The 22,092-nt window shown below is 42.6% G+C and overlaps 2 pseudogenes and 1 gene segment (V, D, J or C); all 3 read right to left on the minus strand.

Moving 5' to 3' along the window:
• Positions 1–22,092, minus strand: part of LOC132675423 (Ig mu chain C region membrane-bound form-like) — a 242,761-nt gene that overhangs the window by 194,967 nt on the left and 25,702 nt on the right.
• On the minus strand, positions 751–3,053 carry LOC145715538 (disintegrin and metalloproteinase domain-containing protein 20-like; annotated as a pseudogene).
• LOC144616501 (immunoglobulin heavy variable 3-23-like) lies at positions 3,761–21,961 on the minus strand (annotated as a pseudogene).

The following is a 22,092-nucleotide window of genomic DNA, read 5'->3' on the forward strand; positions in this document are numbered from 1 at the left end:
TGGGGCTGAATTCGCTAACTTTCACAGGCTCATCTCTGTGTTATTGTAGAAGGTGCTTGGAAAACCAAAGTAGGAACCCTAGGCAGATTCTTATCTAAGGTTAAACTCACAGAAAAGTAGGAAGAGAAAGAGAGCAGGGATTCACCTTTCCTGGTCTCCCTCTGGATGCCAGGGTCATCCATAGACACTTGTGCCTACCTTGCTGATTGATGTATGGGGTGCTCCTTTCAGCCTCATGTTCTCAGTCTCCCACATTTGGAAATTTGCTCTCCAGAGAGGCACAGCTTGCGCTAGGTGGAACCTAATGCCAGTCCTCTTCCCTCACAGCCCGCAGACACCCCCGTGTGGACAGGCAGTATGGGTGGGTGGTAGCCCTCCATTATCCTGAGCCCACATGGGACTGGGGGAAGACAGATTACCGGAGAATGAGAAACTTTTCAGTCCACAACAGCGTAGTTTTGGAGAAAACTCATGAAGTTGCCAATAAAGGAGCTTGTGTCAACTTCTCTTAATTCTGGAACCAGACACTTCCGCTCAAGACACAGCTCTGACTCCGTTCCTCTTCCCAGAAACTAAGGCTCAGTTTGGGCTCTTACAGGCTTAAAAACTACATAAAGGCCACAAGCATGCAGTTTTCAAGTTCTATTTCAGAGTGCTGGTCGGTGACCCATGAGAGACCTGGTGTCAGAGCTGTGATGTGCCTGAGGACCCCTGTGTCTCCCGCAGACCCTTGGAAGCGTGGATGTCAGCTGTGCCGCCTCAATACTGTATTTTTACAGATGCACCAGATGCATTGTCTATAGTTGTTCAGGGGTCTGGAGGCTAAATTATGGATTGTCTTCTCCAAAAATCTCTTCCTTAACTTTCTCTGTGTTTATAGTTCTGACATTTCCAGAAACAACAAAGAGGAATGCAGCCATTATGGCATAAATGTGACCAAAACCCACTCTGAGATATACCATGGATTCATGACTTTGCCTGACTGGCTGCATTCTTCTTGGAGGGGTCCACAGTCTGTGCTCCCACCAGTGCCTTGTCCGTGCACCATGGAGGATCCCAGGCTGTGTGGCAGTGGCAGTTCCTGTTATGGTTGCACATCCCTCTGTGACTGCATTTCTCTGGGATACAGTCATAATTCAGCTGAGCCCCACTGCCAGTGCAGTAGGTATCCCGACAGAACTTTCTAGAAGCACAGGAAGTACCAGTTCTCACATGACCGATCTGGGTTGTTCCTGTGCTACGCTGTGAATCCAGCCCCAAACATCAGAACCCTGGATCTCAGACAGATGGAATCCAACATGTTCTTGCAGCTGAGGGAGAAGTGTGACATTCCTACACTGCAGCCTTCCACACGGCACGCCTGTATGGGAACAGGTTCAGCGTTGACTTCCCCGGGGTGTTCTGCGGTGTCCATGTCGGCTGCCTTTGTGATTTATGGTATAGCAGACATCTTCATCTTTCCCAGAATTTCTGCCAAAGCTTTCTTGGCAGTGAATAGTGCGGTCAGTGCAGTTTCCATGATAGCAGCAGCCCTCTTCAGTGCACACAGTTCCATCTTGCATATGGAAGTCACAGGGTACGCCAAGGTCACCCCATGGCAGAACTCTGGAAGATCACGTATATTTTGAATTGGTCTGCAGGGTGTCCAAGCAGCGGAGTTGGTGCAGTCTGTATAGCATCTGCCTGTATTACATTTGCCCCCAGGGGTTCAGATACAATCACGCATACAGCCTAGATTGCTGTAGCACTGGTTGAATGAGCCGCAGTCACACTGCTTTCCTGGATCCACTATGTAGTTTCCATAATGATAGTGGGTCAGGCTTTTATTTAAATGCACCATTTCAGTGTCGAACATGCACTTGCCTGTTCCACAATTCATTATGTGCTGCATATGAATGAAGGAACAGTTACTGAAAGCTTCCATTATACCAGTTAGTTGAGTCCTAAGGCAGCTGGACCTTTTTTGGCAAGCACATTCATCAGTGTCAATGCACAAGCCACAATTTCTTGCCATCTGATGTGTTGGTATGATAGAAAAGAGTAAATAATGTCTGCCTAAATAACCCAGAATGATGGCATATAAGCCATTGGTGGATGGCATATAGAATATACAACTGGACTGCCATGAACCTCATGGGGCCCATCTCAAATCACATTAAGGGTGAATGTGTTTTAAGAAATCGAAAATACTTTCACTCATACTATTGAAGAGGAAAAAAAGGGGCTCTGATGCAACACATAATTGCCTGTGTGAGCTTGATGTCTCTCACTATAAATGACCATGAAACCAATAACTTACATCAATAGCATGAAATATGGACTCAATTAAGCTAACTAGCCTTACTAGGAATTGGGCACTTTTTTCCACGTGGTTAACACACTATACATTGTTTTGAAACTGAAAGCAAGTCCTTTGAAAATTCTGTGATGGGATGAACAGCACTTACTAGAGATCCTTGGGGCTGCACTGGCATTTCCTTGAGGAACAGGGGGTCCCCTGTCCTCCTTATATCCCAGGTTATAAGTAGGTCTCATTGCACAGATGTCAGCGACTATGTGAGAAACAAAGTGTTCAAACCATTGGAAATCACCGAGGGGTCTCATTTCATAGGCAAGTTAATCCAACTTCATGATATCTTCAAGGCTGCCATAGCCTGTGTCAATTGTGACCATGGAAAAAGGAATCTCCTCCAGGTAGCTGAGGTAGCAACAGTCTGGAGACATGAAGGGGTAGTCCACCTGGAAGGCTCCCTGAGCATCCTGAGTCATCATCAGCAGAGTCTGGACCAAAAGAGTTTCTTGTGCCGCATGTACATAACATGTCTCTTGCCACCAAAACGCAGGCTATAGGACAGCCAGCCAGGCATCTGAACGCCCTTGCCATGGTGAAGCTCCTTCTTGGGAATTACCACCTCAGAGGAGATGTAGCGCCATGAGGGACGACCTTGAGAACCCTGCACAGGAGCCAGCACTGCCCAGAGTGCAAAGAGCAAGAGGGGCGCCCTCAGGGTGACCTGGCCCTCTGCCAGCCTCATGCCCCTGCTCAGAGACATCTGCCAGTGAGAATGGATAAATGGAGGATCCTCAGCAAAGCCAGGTCTAGACCATCAGACAGAATAGAGGGCTGTGCCCGGTGGCCAGCACCCTGCACCTGGGGGCCCCCTGTGGGGTTCGGCAACAGTCCCAGGGTGTGGCATTGGGTGACCCTGCACATCAGTTCGGCTGGGGTGGATATGGGAGGGGCAGGTGGGCCATGGTCAAGAGTGGTCACATGGACATGGGTAGGGATTTGGACCCAGAGGCATGGCTCTAGTCAACACCTTCAATCTTTCCTCCAGCTACTTGCATATGGGCTATGCAGTTATATCACTCTTAACTTCTCTATCAAATCCATGTCCTGTGGTACTGCTGGGTCACTTTCTTTGGATGACTACTTTTCCTCATTACAGAGACCACTGCTTTTGCTTCCTTGTGATGCGGAGGTAAACATTGTCAATTTTACCTTTAGGGGTGATGCTAAAAATCTCTTTGTAGTTTTGTGTGTCTTATTCTCCTTGGCTATTAGTTTGCAAGCCATTTGATCCTTTTGGTTTTTGCTTTGAAGGTTCCTCTGAGTTCACTGAGGAAAACATTTGTCAGTATTGTGAGTGATGATTGGTGAACTACAAGGTTGTATTTTAGTATTTTCTTATGCCAGCTGGGGAGAACAGAAAGTACTGCTGACCATGTGTGAGCCCCAGAGGTTTTCTCCTCTAATCCCTTATGGGGGTTCTTTCCTGGCCTCTGGCCGTCTCATGTAGTTTGGTTCCCTCTTCAGCTGGAGATGGAGGGGAGTTGAGTTTACTTTGGCAGCTTGCACCATGGAGTCTGCCCATGATCAAAAGATGGTATTGACCATGGCACTGCCTTGCTTGTTTAAGTACCCTCTACTGCTTTAAAACGCCCTGGGTCAGGTAGAAGCCTCAGAGTTGGCATTTGGACAAGAGTTTGCCTTTTCCCCAGTGGCTGGCCTTCTGAATTTAGCTCAAATTCCTTTGCCACCCAAACTAAAACTTTGAACATTGACCTTTCCAGTAACAGGCAGCTGAATTTGGGTTTTGATAACAATGAAATGGAGAGTGGAATGGCAGTTGCCAGGGCCTGGCAGGGAGGGTCAATGAGGAGTAGATCTCAAGGGCTATGATTTTGTGTTATGCAAGATGATTAAGTTCTAGAGGGGTCTCCACATCATTACCCCTGTAATTAACAATACTGTAATGTATGGTTAAAATTTTGTGAAGAGTCTGGGTCTCATGTTCAGTGAGATCTTACCACAATATAAACTGGAAGACACGAGTTTTGCTTCTCACACAACAGTGTGCTGAACTGCATGGACACACTCTCTACTGATAATTTGAAAACAATTAAAAAAACTTATATGTTTTGAAAACTAACCCTGAGGATATGTCATTTACAGATATCTTCTTCCATTCCCTAGGTTGCTTTTTTGTTTTGTTGATTGTTTCCTTCACTGTGCAGTAGCTTGCTATTTTGAGGCAGTCTCTCTCTATATATAATTTTCTTGTATTATATTAATGTAAATTCAATCTGTTAACATACAGCGTAGTACTCATTTTAGGGGTAGAATGTAGAGAACCATCGCATACATATAACACCCAGTTCTCATTTCACCCAGTGCCCTCCTTAATGGCCACATGCCATTTAGCCCACCTCCCCCACTTCCCCTCAGTTTGTTCTCTTTATTTAAGAGTGTCTTCTGGTTTCTTCCCTCCCTGTTTTGATTTATTTTATTTTTCCTTTCTGTATGTTGTGTTTCTTATATTCCACTAATGTGTGAAATCATAGGATATTTGACTTTTTCTGACTGACTTGTTCCACTTAGCATAATACACTGTAGTTCCATCCACATTATTGTAATTGGCAAGATGTCATTCTTTTTTATGTCTAAGTAATATTGCATTGTATATATTTACCACCTCTTCTTTATGCATTCATGTGTTGATGAATATTTGGGCTGTTCCACAATTTGTTTTTTGTTGATAAGGCTGCCATAAAGATTGGGATGCACGTGCCCTTTCGAATCAGCGTTTTGGTATCCTTTGGATACCTTTGGTATCCTTGGATAAATGCAATTGCTTGATCACAGGATAGTTCCATTTTTCATTTTTTGAGGAATCTCCACACTGTTTTCCAGAGTGGCTGCGCCAGTTTGCATTACCATCAACAGTGCGAAAGGGTTTCGCTTTCTCTGCATCCTTGCTGACATTTTGTGTTTTCTGAATTGTTAATTTTAGTCATTGTGACAGGTGTGAGTTGGTATCTCATTGTGGTTTTGCTTTATATTTCACTGATGAAGAGTGTTGTTGAGCATCTTTATTCATGTCTTTTTGCCATCTGGATGTCTTCTTTGGAAAAATATGTATTCATGTCTTCTGCCCATTTCTTCACTGGATTATTTGTTTTTTGAGCGTTGAGTTTGGTAAGTTCTTTGTAGATTTTGGATACTAACGCATTGTCTGAGATGTCATACAAATATCTCCCCCCATTTTGTCAGTTGCCTTTTAGTTTTGTTGATTTCTTCTTTGCTGTGCAGAAGCTTTTTATCTTGATGAGATCCCAATAGTTTATTTTTGCTATTGTTTCCCTTGCCTCTGGGGACATGTTTAGTAAGAAATTGTTCTGGCCAAGGTCAAAGAGGTTGGTGCCTGTGTTCTCCTCTAGGATTTTGATGGTTTCCTGTCTCCCATTTAGGTCTTTCATTCAATTTGTATTTATTTTTGTGTCTACTGTAAGAAAGTGGTCCAGGTTCATTACAAGTTCACGATGCTGTCCAGTTTTCTCAACACCAGTTTTTGAAGGGACTTTTTCCATTTGATAGTCTTTCCTGCTCTGTCAAAGATTAGTTGATCATATAGTGATGTGTCCATTTCAGGGTTTTCTAATCTTTTCCATTAATCTATGTTTTTTTTTTTTTTTGCCAGTATCATCCTGTCTTGACGACTACAGCATTGTAATATAGCTTAGTATCCAGAATTGTGATGCCTCCAGGTTTTCTTCTTTTTCAAGATCTTTGGTTATTTGGGGTCTTTTGTGGTTCCATGATAATTTTAGAGTTATTTGTTCTAGCTCTGGGAAAAATGCTGGTATTATTTGACAGGAAATTGAATTATTTGCATTGAATGTCTAGATTGCTTTGGATAGTATTGTCATTTAACAATGATTTTTCTTTTGATCCATGTGCATGGAATATTTTTTCCATTTCTTTGTGTTTTCTTCAATTTCTTCCATAAATGTCCCAGACTTTTCAGAGTACAGATCTTGTACCTCTTTACTTAGGTTTATTTCTAGTATATTATGGTTTTGGTGTAATTTTAAATGGGATTGATTCCTTGGTTTCTCTTTCTCCTGCTTCATTATTGGTGTATAGAAATGTAACAAATTTCTATATGTTGATTTTGTATGCTACAAATTTACAGGTTTATTGTACCAGTTCTAGCGGGTTTTTTTTTGGTGGAGTCTTTAAGGTTTCTATATATGGTATAAAGTTCAACTCCAGAACTGAATAATCCTATTAAAAAATGGCCAGAAGACATGAATAAGCATTTTTCCAAATGTGACCTACAGATTGTCAATAAACACATGAAAAGATGGTCAACATCACTCCTCATCAGGGAAATATAAATCCAAACTACAATGAAATATCAACTCACACTGGTCAGAAAGGCTGAACTCAACAGCACAAGAAACAACAGGTGTTGGTGAGGATGCAGAGAAAGAGGATCCTTTTGGAGGTGCTGGTGGGAATGCACACTGGCACAGCCACTATGGAAAACAGCATGGAGGTTCCTTAGAAAGCTAAAAATACAACTACGTTACGATAGAACAAATGCACTACTAGGTATTTATCCAAAGGATACAAAAATACTAATTTAAGGGAATTGTACCTCTATGTTTATAGCAGCTATGTCACAAACAGCCCAGCTATGGAAACAACCCAGCCGAAGTATGCATTGATTGATGAATGGGTATAGAATACGTGGTATATCTACATAACCCCGTCCACGCACACTGGAATATTTCTCAGCCGCAAAAGGAATGACATTAGCTATTGTTAAGGACAGGGATGGGCCTTGAGAGTATTATATTTACTGAAATAAGTCAGAGAAAGACAAATACATGATTTCATCCATATGTAGAATTTAAGAAACAACAAATGGGCAAAGGGACAAATAAGAGAGAAGAGGCAAACCAAGAAATAGGCGATTTTTTCAATGTTCACTTATTTATTTAGAGAGAGAATGGGAGGTGGGGCAGAGGCAGATGGGAAGAGAATCCCAAGGAAACGTCGTGCTGTCAGTGCAGAAACCAAAGTGGGGCTCGGTCTCAGGAATGATGAGATCAAGACAAGAGCCCAGATCAAGAGTCGTGGGCCTAACCCATGGAACCACGTAAGCCCCACGAAACAGATACTTAACTATAGGGGAAAAACTGATGGTTACCCTGGGGAGGGTGTGTGGAGGGATGGGGAGGTAGTTGATGGGGATTAAGGGGAGCGCTCGTAACGAACACTGGGTGCTGTATTGCAATGTTGAATCACTATATTTTACACCTGAAAGTAATAGTACATTGCATGTTAACTAACTGGAATTTGAAGAAAAACTCAAATAATATATTTATAGTGCCTGCAAATGGCCATGTTGGCATACAGCCCATGAAGAAGCATTTATTGCAGAAAATATACTACCAGAAAGAATACCTAGACTATTTGAACTAAGGTATGTTCTTTTCCTTTCCCACCCCAGATCAGCAAGAAGAAACTCCAGTGCAAGTAACTGTGACTATAGGCATGTGCCCCTGAGCCTGGCTGCAACCTCCCCTCCAGACTGTTGTAGCCAATACACACGGTTCCCAGTGACCAGCTCCTGTTCAGAGGACTCTTTCCCAGAGGGACAGGATGTCAGTGACCCTAAGCTGTTTGCTGTTGAGGCCAAGCCCCAGCAGGTGCCTGAGATGTGGGACTCACTCATTGTTGGCAGCCCCACTCCCAGGAAGGAAGCTCTGCCCTGGGCACAGTCCACTAGGGATGCTGGGAACCTGATCACCCCAGACCTGACTTGTATGGCAGGAGTCTCATGCCACCAGGACAAGCAAGCCACAAGGCAGTGAAGCTGCCAGCCACCCCTAAACAGAGCCCTCAGTTTCTAAACTGTTTGGAATCCTGTTTGTCCCCGACACGCCCTGCAGCTGCAGACCTTTGCCCAGAGTATTGCCCAGGGTAAGGGGGAGATGGAGTAATCCTCTAATCCAAGGAGCAAATCTGTTCCTATAGAACTGACTTCATTTCCAGCTAAGTGTGAGGAAGAAGGTCTGGGCCTCATGTTGTGGGAGAGTCAGGTGCAGGAGACAGATGGTTTCAGTGGAGGATTCCTAACCTACTCCCCCTCACCTGGAGGAGAGAGCCAGAGCCAGGGACAGTGGAGGGAACAGCTCCTGTCAGAACACACATCAGAGTATGATCTCAACAACTCTCCATTCAGAGGAGTCCGAGGTTGTAGGGTTCAGTCTGTGGAGACTCCATACATCAGAGGGTGGTTGAACATAGGAGTGCTCTCAAATGAAGCAGAGTATCTCATCCTGTGGTTTGGGAAAGAAAGAGATAAGGAATACCCAACCAAACCACTGTCACCATGGTCTGGCTGTGTGAATGTCCCAGGTCACACCACCTCTGTAATTATGGGACTACCGCCCTTTCCTCCACATCATGTCTTTGAGTTTCACCTGGTTTCAGGTGTGCATCAGTAGTGTCACAGTTCTCTGGCAAAGCATCCCATTGATGGAAGTTTCGTAGTTGGTTTATTCCTTTATATTTAGAAAGACTTTTGCCTTATTCTGAGCTTCTAACACTAAGAAAGATGCTATAAATATTTACACACCATTTATTTTCTGAGCATGGGATTTCATTCTTCAGGGACAAATACTCCGGAGTGGTATTTCCAGGTTCCTTTTTATGTCATCCATGTATAATTTCATAAGCAACAGCCAACGGTTTTCCAGAGCTGGTGTTTGTTTGTCAACCTTCCTGCATTGTTTGAGGCCCCACGTATGCTGGATGCTCACCTGGATGTTGTTGTCAGAGTTGTTCCTACCTGAGCCATTGGGATGTGTGTATAGGGCATCTGTTGCATTCTTGATTTGAATTTCCCTGACAGTCGATGGTGTGAAGAGTCTTCTCCAGTCAGTAACTAATGTGTCTATAACCTCAAGGATAGGATGTCTACTACACAAGCCTGTGCTTGTTTGATGGAGGTTTGTTTCCTTTCTTCCTATTGACTGTTGAGGGTCGTTAGCATATTCAAGATGCAGGTCCCTTGGTGGTTATGCAATTTGTGAATGTTGTCTCTTACTCTGTAACTTATCTTACTATTGGTATTCACGTGGGCAGATAAGCGGAATTGATTTTCACAAAGTCTATTGATACCATTTCTTTTTATGGGTGTTGTGTTCTTAGCTATAGTTTTCCTTTTCTTGATGATTGATTGCTTATGACTAATATTTTTTTAAAATGTTTATTCTTGATAGAGAGAGAGAGAGACAGAACGTGAGCGGGGAAAAGCAGAGAGAGAGGGAGACACAGAATCTGAAGCAGGCTCCAGGTTCTGAGCTGTCAGCATAGGGCCTGACAACGGGGCTCAAACCCTCAAATTGTGACACCGAGACCTGAGCTGAAGTGAGACACTTAACTGACTCAACCATCCAGGCACCCCACTGATTTCTTGACTTCCAATGTAACTAAAAGTCTTGTTTTTTTTTTTTCTGGTTTCTCTCAATGTTGACGTGTTCCCTATTTGGTCTCTGGTGACTTAGAGTTTTGTCGTTTGTTTTTAAATTTATAGACTCTAGCAAATCATTTTCGTGGCATGGTTTTTCCTAATATATGGAAATTATGTGGAAATATATAAAATTGAAGTTCAAATTTCACAAGAGTTGCCATTCTGTGTCTCTTTGGCCAGACTGTTCATCAGATTTGATAGATATGCTCCTGGGGTCCAAAAACACGTTTACCTTTTCAGGTGGTGGGCTTTCTATATGTCTCCGGAGCCGTTGAGCTCTGTGCACACAACCGAGTTTTTGACACAATTTTTCCTTCACAATTCTATGTGAAACCCTCAAAATCCATTTTTTGCATTGCCAATTTTAGACACTTCATGAATAGAACACATTGAAACTCTTGTATCATTTACTAAAATTATTTTACCCTTGCGTGTGTGGGACTGTAATTTTTCTTCTTCCTTCCAAGGGGAGCTCATATCCCCATTTGTGGAATTCTTCCAGGCTTCTCATCTCTTAATACTTTTCCAACGTGCTGTGCAGTTTTTGACCAAATGAATACTTAGGTTTATTTGTACTCTACCACATTGGGTGATAGGAGCCGCGAGAGAGGCTGCATCATATGGGTTTTTTTTTTTTGTCCCCTTATATGTTACCTGTCATATTGAATGTTTACAGAACATATAGCCCCTCACTTTCATGAACCACTAACAGGGGACATGGTTCTCTTCAAGAGACAGGAAAGGAAGACAAGGGAGCTGAGACAGCAAGTCGGGGAAGGAAACCCAGAGCTTCTCAGGAAGCGTCAACTGTCCACACTTTCCAGTTCTGTAGATGTGGGTCCCTGCTGAGGCCCAATGTGGGTTCTTGTGCAGGTGTCTGGACAAGCTGCCCATGATGCGTGGGCATAGTGGAGTTGGGAAGGGCAGCTGTGGTATGAATTCCAGCTCACCTGGCACTGCTGTGAAAATTCATGAGTATGTTAATTTATGTCCACCATCAGTTAGGGATATAATGAGTAAATGCAAGACGTTAGACTCACTACCTTAGATTCCATGTTCATGACAATTAGTGACAACAATTCTCCCTTCCTTTTTTCCACTTTTTAAATTTTTTAAGTTTGTGTTTAAATATTTGTTAGTTAACATATTGTGTAATATTAATTTCAGTAGTAGAATTTATTGGTTCATCACTCACATTAACACCCAGTACTCATCACAACACGGGGCCTCCTTCATCCCCAACACCCATTATCCCATCCCCCACACACCTGCCCTCCAGCAACCCTCAGTTTGGTCTCTAACCTTAGAGTTTATTTTTATGATTTCTTGCTCTTTTTCCCCTTCCCCTAGATCTAAATTCCCCATAGGAGGAAATCATTTGTTGTTTGTCATCTTTGACTGACTTACTTTGCTTAGCATGATGCCCTGTAGCTGCATCAACATCTTTGCAAATGGCAAGATTTCAATCTTTTTTATGACTGAGTAATGTGCCATTCTATACATATAGCAGATTAATCACATGGTGGACTTTTGGTCTCTTTCCTCAGTTTGGCTGTCATAGTTAATGCTGCTGTAAACATTGGGGGGCATGTACTTCCTCAAATCAGAAGTTTTGTATGCTTTGGATGAATTCCTAGTAGAGCAATTGCTGGAGGGTAAGGTTGTTTAATTTTTAGTTTTTAAACTGTTTTCTGGAATGGTCTGGGCACTTTGCATTCCCACCAAGTGTATAAAAGGGTTCCCTTCTCTCCTCACCCTCATCAATACCTGTTGTTTCCTGAGTTGTTAATTGTAGCCATTCTGACAGGTGTGCAGTCATCTCTCATTGTAGTTTTGATTTGTAATTCCCTGATGATGAGTGATGTTGAGCGAATGTTCGTGTGTCGGTTAGCCATCTGAATGCTTTGTTTGGAAAAGTATCTCCTCATGTCTTCTGACCATTTCTTCACTGGATTCTTTGTATTTTGGATGTTGAGTTTGAGAAGTTTTTTTTTATAGATTTGGGATAGTATGCCTTTATCAGATATGTGGCTTGCAAATACCTTTTTAATTTCTGTAGAATGCCTTTTAGATTAGTTGATTGTTTCTTTAGCTGTGCAGAAGGTTTTTATTTTGATGAGGTCCCAGTAGTTCAAGTTTGCTGTTGTTTCCCTTGCCTCTCAAGACATGTCTAGTAAGAAGTTGCTATGTCTGAAGTCCAGGAGGTTGCTGCCTGTTCTCCTCTAGGATTTGATGGTCTCCTGTCTCACATTTAGGTCTTTCACCCATTTGGATTTATTTTTGTGTATGGAGTAAGAAAGTGGTTCAGTTTCATTCTTCTGCATGTTCTGGTCCAGTTTTCCCAACACCCTCTGTTGACAAGGCTGTCTTTTTTCCCATTACATAGTCTTTCCTACTTCATCCAAGATGAGGTGGCCATACATTTGTGAGTCCATATCTGGGTTTACTCTTCTGTTCTCTTGATCTATGTGTCTCTTTTGTGCTTGTAGCTTACTGTCTTGATAAGTACAGCTTTGTAATATAGCATGAAATCCATAATCATGAAGCCACCGTTTCTTTGTGTAGCAGAGACATTTCAACACTACTTGCTCCTTAAATCCATGAACATGAAGGTGTTTCCATTTCTTTGTGTCATCCTCAGTTTCTTTCACCGTTTTTAGAGTCTTCAGATTATGGATATTTTAACTCTTTAGGTATCCTATTATATTTGGTGCAGTTGTAAACGGCATGGATAGTTTTTTTATTTTTCTTTCTGTTTCTTCATTATTGCTGTGTAGAAATGCAGCCGATTTCAGTATGTTGATACTGTATCTTGTGACTTTGCTGAATTTGTGTATCAGTTCTTGCAATATTTTGGTGGAGTCTTGAGTTTTTTATATAGAGTGTCATGTCATCTGTGAAGAGGGAATGTTTGACTTCTTCTTTTCCGACTTGTATGCCTTTATTTTTTGTTGTTGTCTGTTTTTGAGGATAAGACTTCCACTGCTGTGTTAAGTAGAATGATGGGTGTGGACATCCCTCTTGTGTTCCTGACAGTAGAGGAAAAGGTTTTTTTTCCCCACTGAGGATATTAGCTGTGGGGTTTTCATGTACGGACTTTATGATGTTGAGGTGTGTTTCCTCTACCCCTTGTTGAGGGTTTTATCAAGAAAGGATGCTGTACTATGTCAATTTTTTTTTTGCATCCATTGAGAGGGTCATATCATTCGTATCCTTTCTCTGATTGATGGTATGTATTACATTGATTTATTTGTGACTATTGAACCACCCTTACAGCCAAGGAATAAATCCCACCTGGTCACGTTAAAGGATCCTTTTAATGTCTTGTTGGATTCAATTTGCAAGTATTTTCTTTCTTTTTTTGCAACGTTTATTTATTTTTGAGACAGAGAGAGACAGAGCATGAATGGGGGAGGGTCAGAGAGAGGGAGACACAGAATCTGAAACAGGCTCCAGGCTCTGAGCTGTCAGCACAGAGCCTGACACGGGGCTCGAACTCACGGACCGCAAGATTACGGCCTGAGCCAAAGTTGGACGCTTAACCGACTGAGCCACCCAGGCGCCCCTGCAAGTATTTTCTTGACAATTGTTGTATTCTTGCTCATTAGGGCTAGTGGCATGTAAGTCTCATTTTTAGTGGGGTTTAATCTGGTTTGGAACCGTGATCATACTCATCTTATAGAATGAATTTGGAAGTTTTCTTTCCATTTCTATTATTTGGAACAGTTTGTGAAGACAGGAATATTCTATTCTACTTAAATAGAATATTTTACACTCTTCTTAAATATCTGGTAGAATTCACCTGTGAACCTGTCGGGCCCTGGATTTTTGTGTGTCAGTAGATTTTTGATTAATGATTCAATTTCTTTGCTCATTATCAGTCTGTTCACGTTTTCTCTTTCTTCCTTTTTCAGTTTAGGTAGTTTACATTATTCTGGGAATTTATCCATTTCTTCCAGATTGCCCAATTTGTTGGCATATAAATCTCCAAACTATTGTCTCATAGATGTATTTCTGTGGTGTCAGTCGCAATGTCTCCTCTCAAATTCTGATTATATTTACTTTCGTCCCTTCTCTTTTGTTTTTGCCAAGTCTGCCCATGGGTTTATCATTTTTATTTATTCTTACAAAAACCAACTTATAGTTTCATTCATCTGTTCTACTGTTTTTCTTTGTTTCTATATCATTTATTTCTGCTCTAATCTTTTTTGTTTACCTGTTCCTGCTGGCTTTAGAGTTCATTTGTTCTTTTTCTAGCTCTTTAGTTGTAAAGTGGTTGTGTGTTTGAGACCTTTCTTCTTTCTTGAGTTTGGCCTGTACTGCTATATATTTCACTCTTCCATCAACTTTGCTGCATCCAGATGGTTTGGAACTGGCATGTTTTCATTTTCATTCGCTTCCATGTATTTTTTATTGCTTCTGTAATTTCCTGAAAATCTCATTCCGCTTTTACTACAATGTTCTTTAACCTAATGTATTGGCAGTATTGCTCAAAATTTTCTTGTGGTCGACTTCAAGTTTCATGGTGTTGTGGTTTGAAAATACGCATGGAATGATCTCAGTCTTTTTGTACTTGTAGAGGGCTGATTTGTGACATAGTATGTGATCTGTTCTGGAGAATGTTCCATGCACACTCAGAAAGAATGTGTATTTTGGTGCTTTAGGATGGAATATTGTGAATATATCTGTTAAGTCCATTCAGTCCATGTGTCTTTCAAAGCCATTGTTTCCTTATTGATTTTCAGCTTAGATTGTCTTTCCATTGTTGTAAGTGGAGTGTTAATGTTCTCTATTATTACTATTGTCTATTATCAATGAGTTTCTTTATGTTTCTTACTGAGTTATATATTTCAGTGCTTACATTTTTGGAGTATAAATATTTAAAGCTTCAGATCTTCTTGTTGGATAGACCCCTTTATGATGATATACTGCCTTCCTGATCTCTTGTAACAAACTTTGGTTTGAAAACTAGTTAGTGTGATATGAGTGTGATACTACAACTTTCTTTTGACGTCCGTTAGCATGATAAATTGTTCACCCTCCCCTCACTTTCAATCTACAGGTGTTTTAGGTTGAAAAGGAGTCAATAGTGTGCAGTGTATAGAAGGATCTTGTATTTGTTTTTATCCATTCCGGTGTTCTATGTCTTTTGATTGGAGCATTTTGCCCATTTACATTCACAGTAATTATTGATAGATATAAACTTAGTGCCATAGTGTTACCTCCAAAGTCATTGTTTCTGGAGATTTTCTCTGTTTATTTCTAGTCTTTGTTACTTTTAGTCTTCCTTTCCCACTCAAAGAGTCCCCTTTAATTTCTCGCAGGGCTGATTTAGAGACCATGAACTCCTTTGGTTTTTGTTTGTCTGGGAAATTCTATCACTCCTTGTATCTGAATGACTGCCTAACTGGAGAAAGTATTCTTAGCTGCAAAATTTTCAATTGCGCATGTTGAGGATATGATGCCACTCCCTACTTGCATGAAGGTTTCTGTAGAGACATGTGCCATAGTTTTTTTTTAATCTTCCCTTGTTAGTTAGCAACTTCTTTTGTGTTGATGCTTTTATGGTTTTACTTTATCTGGATATTTTGCCATTTTCCTATGATATGTCTCAGTGTTGGCCTGCTTTTTTTTTTTTTTTTTATTTTAATGGGTGTTCTCTCTGCCTTCTAGATGTGGATGTCTGTTTCCTTCCCCAGCTTGTGGAATTTTCACTATATTCACTCAGCTAAATGTATCCCCCTTTTTCTCCCTCTTATTCTTTTGGGACTCCTTTCAAAAGAATGTTATTACAGTTTATGGAGTTGATGATTTCCCTAAGTGTAAGTTTGTGATGCAATATTTTACTTTTCCTCTCCTTTCCAGCTTCATTTCCCCCATACTTTTATCTTCTATGTCCCTTCCTCATTCATCTGCTTCTTTCCGCCTTGAGGTCATTATATCCAATCAGTTTCACATCTCGGTTACAACATTTAAAATTTCCTCCTGACTAGTTTTTAGGTCTTTTCTGTTTGCAGTAAGGGTATCCCTCATGTCTCATATATTTTCCTCAAGCACAGCTAGCATCCTTATGATACTTTTTGAAAATCCTGTTTCATAATGAGAGTTTTCAGAAATTCTGTTTGAGGCACATTAGTTTATGTGTTTTAATTATATCCCTCACAATGACCTTTTATCATGTTTTCTTTTAGGATGAGTTCCTCCATCATGTTGTTGTCTATGTCTCTGCCTTCTTAAATGTTGTAGAAAATCCTGTTATCTTTTCTGCTTCTAGGGTAGTATCTTTATTGAGCAGTGTTCACATACTGTCCAGGGCCTGACACTTCATGAAGGATTTATGTTCCGTGGCACTGTGCTGTCGTGTTTTGGCTGCTCTGTCCCTCAGGACAGTCCTCTGCGGATTTTCTCCTTGCCTCCAGTGGGGAGTGTTGGACTTTGTGCCCAGTGTTGTGAGTTTTAACTAGGTGAGTTTGGTCTGCTTGTTAAAAGAGGCTAATTCCTATCTCCCCTAGAGGTGAGGATATGCGTCACTGTATGATCAGCTGACTTGGTGCGTGTGGGGATTTACAATGGTCTTTGGAGGTAGGGGTGCAGTGGTGGTCTGGTTGCCAGGCACTCTTTCCTAGTAAGCAAGCACTTGATGGGGGCTGGAGTAGGTGGAGCTTGGTGTTAGTGGCTCAGCTTGCACTGGGGATGCTGTGCTGCTGAGTGAAATCTGTCCATGCTGATTGGTGGGAGGAAATATTGGCATCAGCTCCCTCTCTAGTCCCTGGAGTTGGAGGTCCCAGCCTCCCCTGTTCAGGAAGCCCTCACATAGCGAGAACACTTGTGGGTCCCAGGCTTCCGTCAGAATTTCTTTCACCCTGTCTGCGTCCAAGCCATTGACACATCTGGTGGCACAGGGCTCTTATGTTTTATCTCAGGAGCTCTAGCTGGGTTTGAAAACTCCAAATTGTGTGAACTCCATATGACAGGGACCCCACTGATCCTCTGGTAGAGGGTCTTGATGTGCTGTGCCTGGAGCTGATTTACCCCAGATGGGCAGCTGCATCAATACTAGGGGCTTGGAGTGCATGGTTAAGAACAACAAGAAGGCAGCATCCAGCTAGCTGCTCTCAGAAGAGGCTCCTGTGCTAATGATCAGGGAATTTTAATGGTGCCTGTCAGCTCTCCTGTCCTATGAGAGGCAATGCCCCGTCTCCCAAATGCACTCCACAAAGGGAATTGTCTCTCCCCATGCGACCCAGGGGATACTCAGACCACAGTTCCCCTTATGGGCCTCTGCCCTCCTCCACAGGAGCACTGCTGTGCCCACCAGACTCCACCCCAATGATGGGATCGACTTTTAAATCTTCAGTCTTTGAGCTCCACGTTTACAGGAGGATGACTTGTCATGATTAACTTTATAGGTTATCTTGACTGCGTCATAGGTTCCCAGATTCACCACTGTTTCTGTGGATGTCTGTGATGTGTTCCAGAAGAGATTGGCATTTGCATCCATGGTTTCTTTCTGCCTGGGCACCACCCATTCCATTAAGTTTGTGAATAGAATCTGATGCAGATGGAGGACGAATTCCCTCATTTTTACTTCCCATGTGCTTGTTTGAACTGGAATATTGGTCTCCTCTGGCCCTTTTTCTGAGAGTTACATCATCAGCTCTCCACGTTCTGAGACTAGACACTAGTCAGAATCAGACAAGAATCACATCACTGGTTTTCCTGGGTCTTCAGCTGGTGACAGTAGATCATGGGACTTCTCAACATATTTAGTTATGGAAACCAATGACCTTTGGGTTCTGTTCCTCAGGGGAATCTTGACTAATACATGGAGATTGTTTGTCTCTCATTTCAAGTAATTGAATAAAGCTGTAGCTCATTTAAAGTCCTGAGTAGCAAAGGGCTATGAAGAAAGTGTCACGTTGTTTGAGTGGGACAAGGGCTGGGTGAGGATAAGGAGGAGCTGTGGGATCCTGTGTTCCTGGCTGCACAGGGAGCGCATCTGGGAATCTTGTAAACGTGCAGCTGTTTTGCCTCAGGAAATCTGTAATTCACTCATGTTGAGGGACCGGAGTAAGCAAGTGCAAACAACTGTGTCTTTGTGCATGTTCATCTAGTTTCCCTATGACAACCCAGTAGCTAATTCAGAGAGTTAATAGGTAAACACAGAATCATATAACCAGGGAGGCTCCCTGGGGAAACTGCTGTGTGGAGAGGAAGCCCCAGACCCTGACAGGAAACCTGCCTGTAACCTCCATCTGCACCTGCGCCTGGGAACACAAAGGAGAATTGTGCATAGTGTGCGCCCCCTGGTGGTGCTGATCCCTTCCAGGAGGGAGGTTTGTGTCTGGGCTCCCAGTGATGTCCCCTCACTGTGTCTTTCGCACAGTAATATGTGGCCGTGTCTTCGGTCTTGAGGTTGTTCATCTGCAGATACAGCGTGTTCTTGGCGTTGTCTATGGAGATGGTGAATCGGCCCTTCACGGAGTCTGCGTAGTATGTACTACCTCCACTACTACTAATTGCTGCGACCCACTGCAGCCCCTTCCCTGGAGCCTGGCGGACCCAGCTCATTGCATAGCTACTGAAGGTGAATCCAGAGGCCACACAGGTGAGTCTCAGGGACCCCCCAGGCTTCACCAGGTCTCCCCCAGACTCCACCAACTGCACGTCACACTGGACACCTGCAGACACAAGACATGTTGGTCAGGAAACTGTCACACATCCACTGTTTCACCATATCCATTCACAGACTCAGTGTCCCTCGTTCACCATGAATTACCTTTTAAAAGAGCAACCAGAAACACCCAGCCCAGCACAAACTCCATGGTGAGGTGTGTGTGTTCTGTGCTGATCACAGAATGGGAACACCTGGGACTCCTGGGGCTGGGGCTCGTCTCCCAGCTGCACGGTCCGGCTGGGTTGGTTTTATCAGCACAGAAAGGGCCCCATTTGCATGTCCTCTGACATATATATCAAGCTCCAGACTTAGATTTGATTGTGTAAAAGTGAATGACAGGGTTAGGGACGCACTTCTACATTAGTTTGTGTGGATGACGGTGTGACACTATGAAGAATTCTTTTTTTTTTTTTTTCAGTTTTGGATCTTTATCTTTATTAATGGAGGCTTCGGCATAATCTTTAAGAAATATTTACCTCAACAGCATGATCACGCATTATTTTCTCTTAAAATATTTTAATTTTTTATTATTAATTAGTATTTATTGTTAGTTTTAAAAATTAACATCGAAATTAGTTATTATATAGTGCAACAATGATTTCAGGAGTAGATTCCTTAGTGCCCCTTACCAGTTTAGCCCATCCCCCCTCCCACAACCCCTCCAGTAGCCCTCTGTTTGTTCTCCATATTTATGAGTCTCTTATGCTCTGTCCCCTCCATGTTTTCATGTTATTTTGGTTTCCCTTCCCTTATGTTCATCTGTTTTGTCTCTTAAAGTCCTCATATGAGTGAAGTCATATGAGTTTTGTCTTTCTCTGACTGACTCATTTCACTTCGCATAATACCCTCCAGTTCCATCCACATAGTTGCAAATGGCAAGATTTCACTCTTTTTGATTGCCGAGTAATACTCCATTGTGTATATTTACCACTTCTTCTTTATCCATTCATCCATCGATGGACATTTGGCTCTTTCCATACTTTGGCTATTGTTGATAGTGCTGCTATAAACATGGGGGTGCATGTGTCCCTTTGAAACAGAACACCTGTGTCCCGTGGAGAAATGCCTAGTAGTGCAATTGCTGGGTCATAGGGGAGTTCTATTTTTAGTTTTTTGAGGAATCTCCATACAGTTTTCCAGAGTGGCTGCACCAACTTGCATTGCCCCCCAAAATGCAAAAGAGATCCTCTCTCTGCATCCTCGCCAACGTCTGTTGTTGCCTGACTTGTTAATGTTAGCCATTCTGACATGTGTCAAGTAGTATCTCATTAGGGTTTTGATTGGCATTTCCGTGATGATGAGTGATGTGGAGCATTTTTTCATGTGTCGGTTGCCCATCAGGATGTCTTCTTTGGAGAAGTGTCTATTCATGTCTTTTTCCCGTTTCTTCACTGGATTGTGTTTTGGGTGTTGAGTTTGATAAATTCTTTATAGATTTTGGATACTAACTCTTTATCTGAGATGTCATTTGCAAATATCTTCTCCCATTCTGTCAGTTGAATTTTAGTTTTGCTGATTGTTGCCTTCACTATGCAGAAAGTTTTGATTTTGATGAGGTCCCAGTAGTTCATTTTTGCTTTTTTTCCCCTTGCCTCCGGGGACGTGTTGAGTAGGAAGTTGGTGCGGCCAAGATCAAAGATGTTTTTGCCTGCTTTCTGCTCGAGGATTTTGATGGCTTCCTGACTTACATTGAGGTCTTTCATCCATTTTGAGTTTATTTTTGTGTATGGTGTAAGAAAGTGGTCCTGGTTCATTCTTCTGCATGTCGCTGTCCAGTTTTCCCAGCACCACCTGCTGAAGACACTGTCTTTATTCCATTGGATAGTCTTTCCTGCTTTGCGAAAGATTAGTTGGCCATACATTTGTGGGTCCATTTCTGGATTTCGTATTCTGTTCCATTGATCTTAGTGTCTGTTCTTGTTTTTTTTTTTAATTGTTTTTGGCATTTATTTATTACTTTTCAGAGACAGAGACAGAGCATGAGCGGGGGAGTGTCAGAGAGAGAGGAAGACACAGAATTCCAAGCAGGCTTCAGGCTCTGAGCTGTCGGCACACAGCCTGATGTGGGATCTAACTCACGAACTGCCAGATCGTGACCTGAGTCAAAGTCCGATGCTTAACAGACTGGTCCACTCAGATGCCCCTGAGTGTCTGTTCTTGTGCCAGTACCATACTGTCTTGATGATTACAGCTTTGAAGTATAGCTTGAAGTCTGGGATTGTGATGCCTCCTGCTTTGGTTTTCTTTTTCAAGATTTCTTTGGCTATTCGGCGGCTTTTCTGGTTCTATACAAATTTTAGGATTATTTTTTCTAGCTCTGTGAAGAATGCTGGTGTCACTTTGATCGGGATTGCATTGAATATGTAGATTACTTTGGGTACTATCAGCATTTTAGCAATATTTCTTCTTCCTATTCAGGAGCGTGGAATCTTTTTCCATATTTTGTCTTCTTCAATTTCTTTCATAAGCTTTCTATAGTTTTCAGTATAAAGATTTTTCACCTCTTTGGTTAGATTTATTCCTGGGTATTTTATGGTTTTTGGTGCTACTGCAAATGGGATAGATTCCTTGATTTCTATTTCTGTTGCTTCATTGTTGGTGTATAGGAATGCAACAGATTTCTCTGCGTTGATTGTATATCCTGCCACTTTGCTGAATTCATGAATCAATCTGTAAATTCACTCATGTTGAGGGACAGGAGAAAGCAATGCAAACAACTGTGTCTTTGTGCATGTTAGGGTAGTTTTCCTAGGAAAACAATGATCTAATTCACACAGGTAATGGTAAACACAGAATCCTGTGTCCAGAGAGGCTCCCTGGAGAAACTGCTGTGTGGACAGGAAGCCCCAGACCCTGAGAGGAAACCTGCCTGTAACCTCCATCTTCACCTGCTCCTGGCAACACAAAGCAGAATTGTGCATAGTGTGCGCCCCCCGGTGGTGCTGATCACCTCCTGCAGGGAGGTTTGTGTCTGGGCTCCCAGCGAGGTCCCCTCACCCTGTCTCTTGCACAGTAATATGTGGCCTTGTCCTCGGCCTGCAGGTTGTTCATTTGCAGATAGAGCGTGTTCTTGGAGTTGTCTCTGGAGATGGGGAGTCGGCCCTTTACCGAGTCTGCGTAGTACGTGCTACTTCCATCATCATAAATATATGTGAGCCACTACACCCCTTCCCTGGAGCCTGTCGAACCCAGCTCATTCCATATCTACTGAAGGTGAATCCAGAGGCTACACAGGAGAGTCTCAGGGAACCCCCAGGCTGCACCAGGTCTCCTCCAGACTCCACCAGCTGCACGTCACACTGGACACCTGTAGACACCAGACATCTTGGTCAGGAAACTGTCACACATCCACTGTTTCTCACTCTTATCCACTCACATACTCAGTGTCTCCCGTTCACCAGGAATTACCTTTTAAAAGGGCAACCAGGAACACCCAGCCAAGCACAAAGTCCATGGTGAGGTGTCTGTTCTGTCCTGAGCAGAGAATGGGAACACCTGGGACTCCGGGGGCTGGGGCTCCTCTCCCAGCTGCAGAGTCTGGGATGGGCTTGTTTTATCACCATAGAGAGGACCCCATTTGCATGT

The sequence above is a fragment of the Panthera onca genome, chromosome B3, assembly GCF_046562875.1.
Source record: "Panthera onca isolate mPanOnc1 chromosome B3, mPanOnc1 haplotype 2, whole genome shotgun sequence".
Lineage (NCBI taxonomy): Eukaryota > Metazoa > Chordata > Mammalia > Carnivora > Felidae > Panthera > Panthera onca.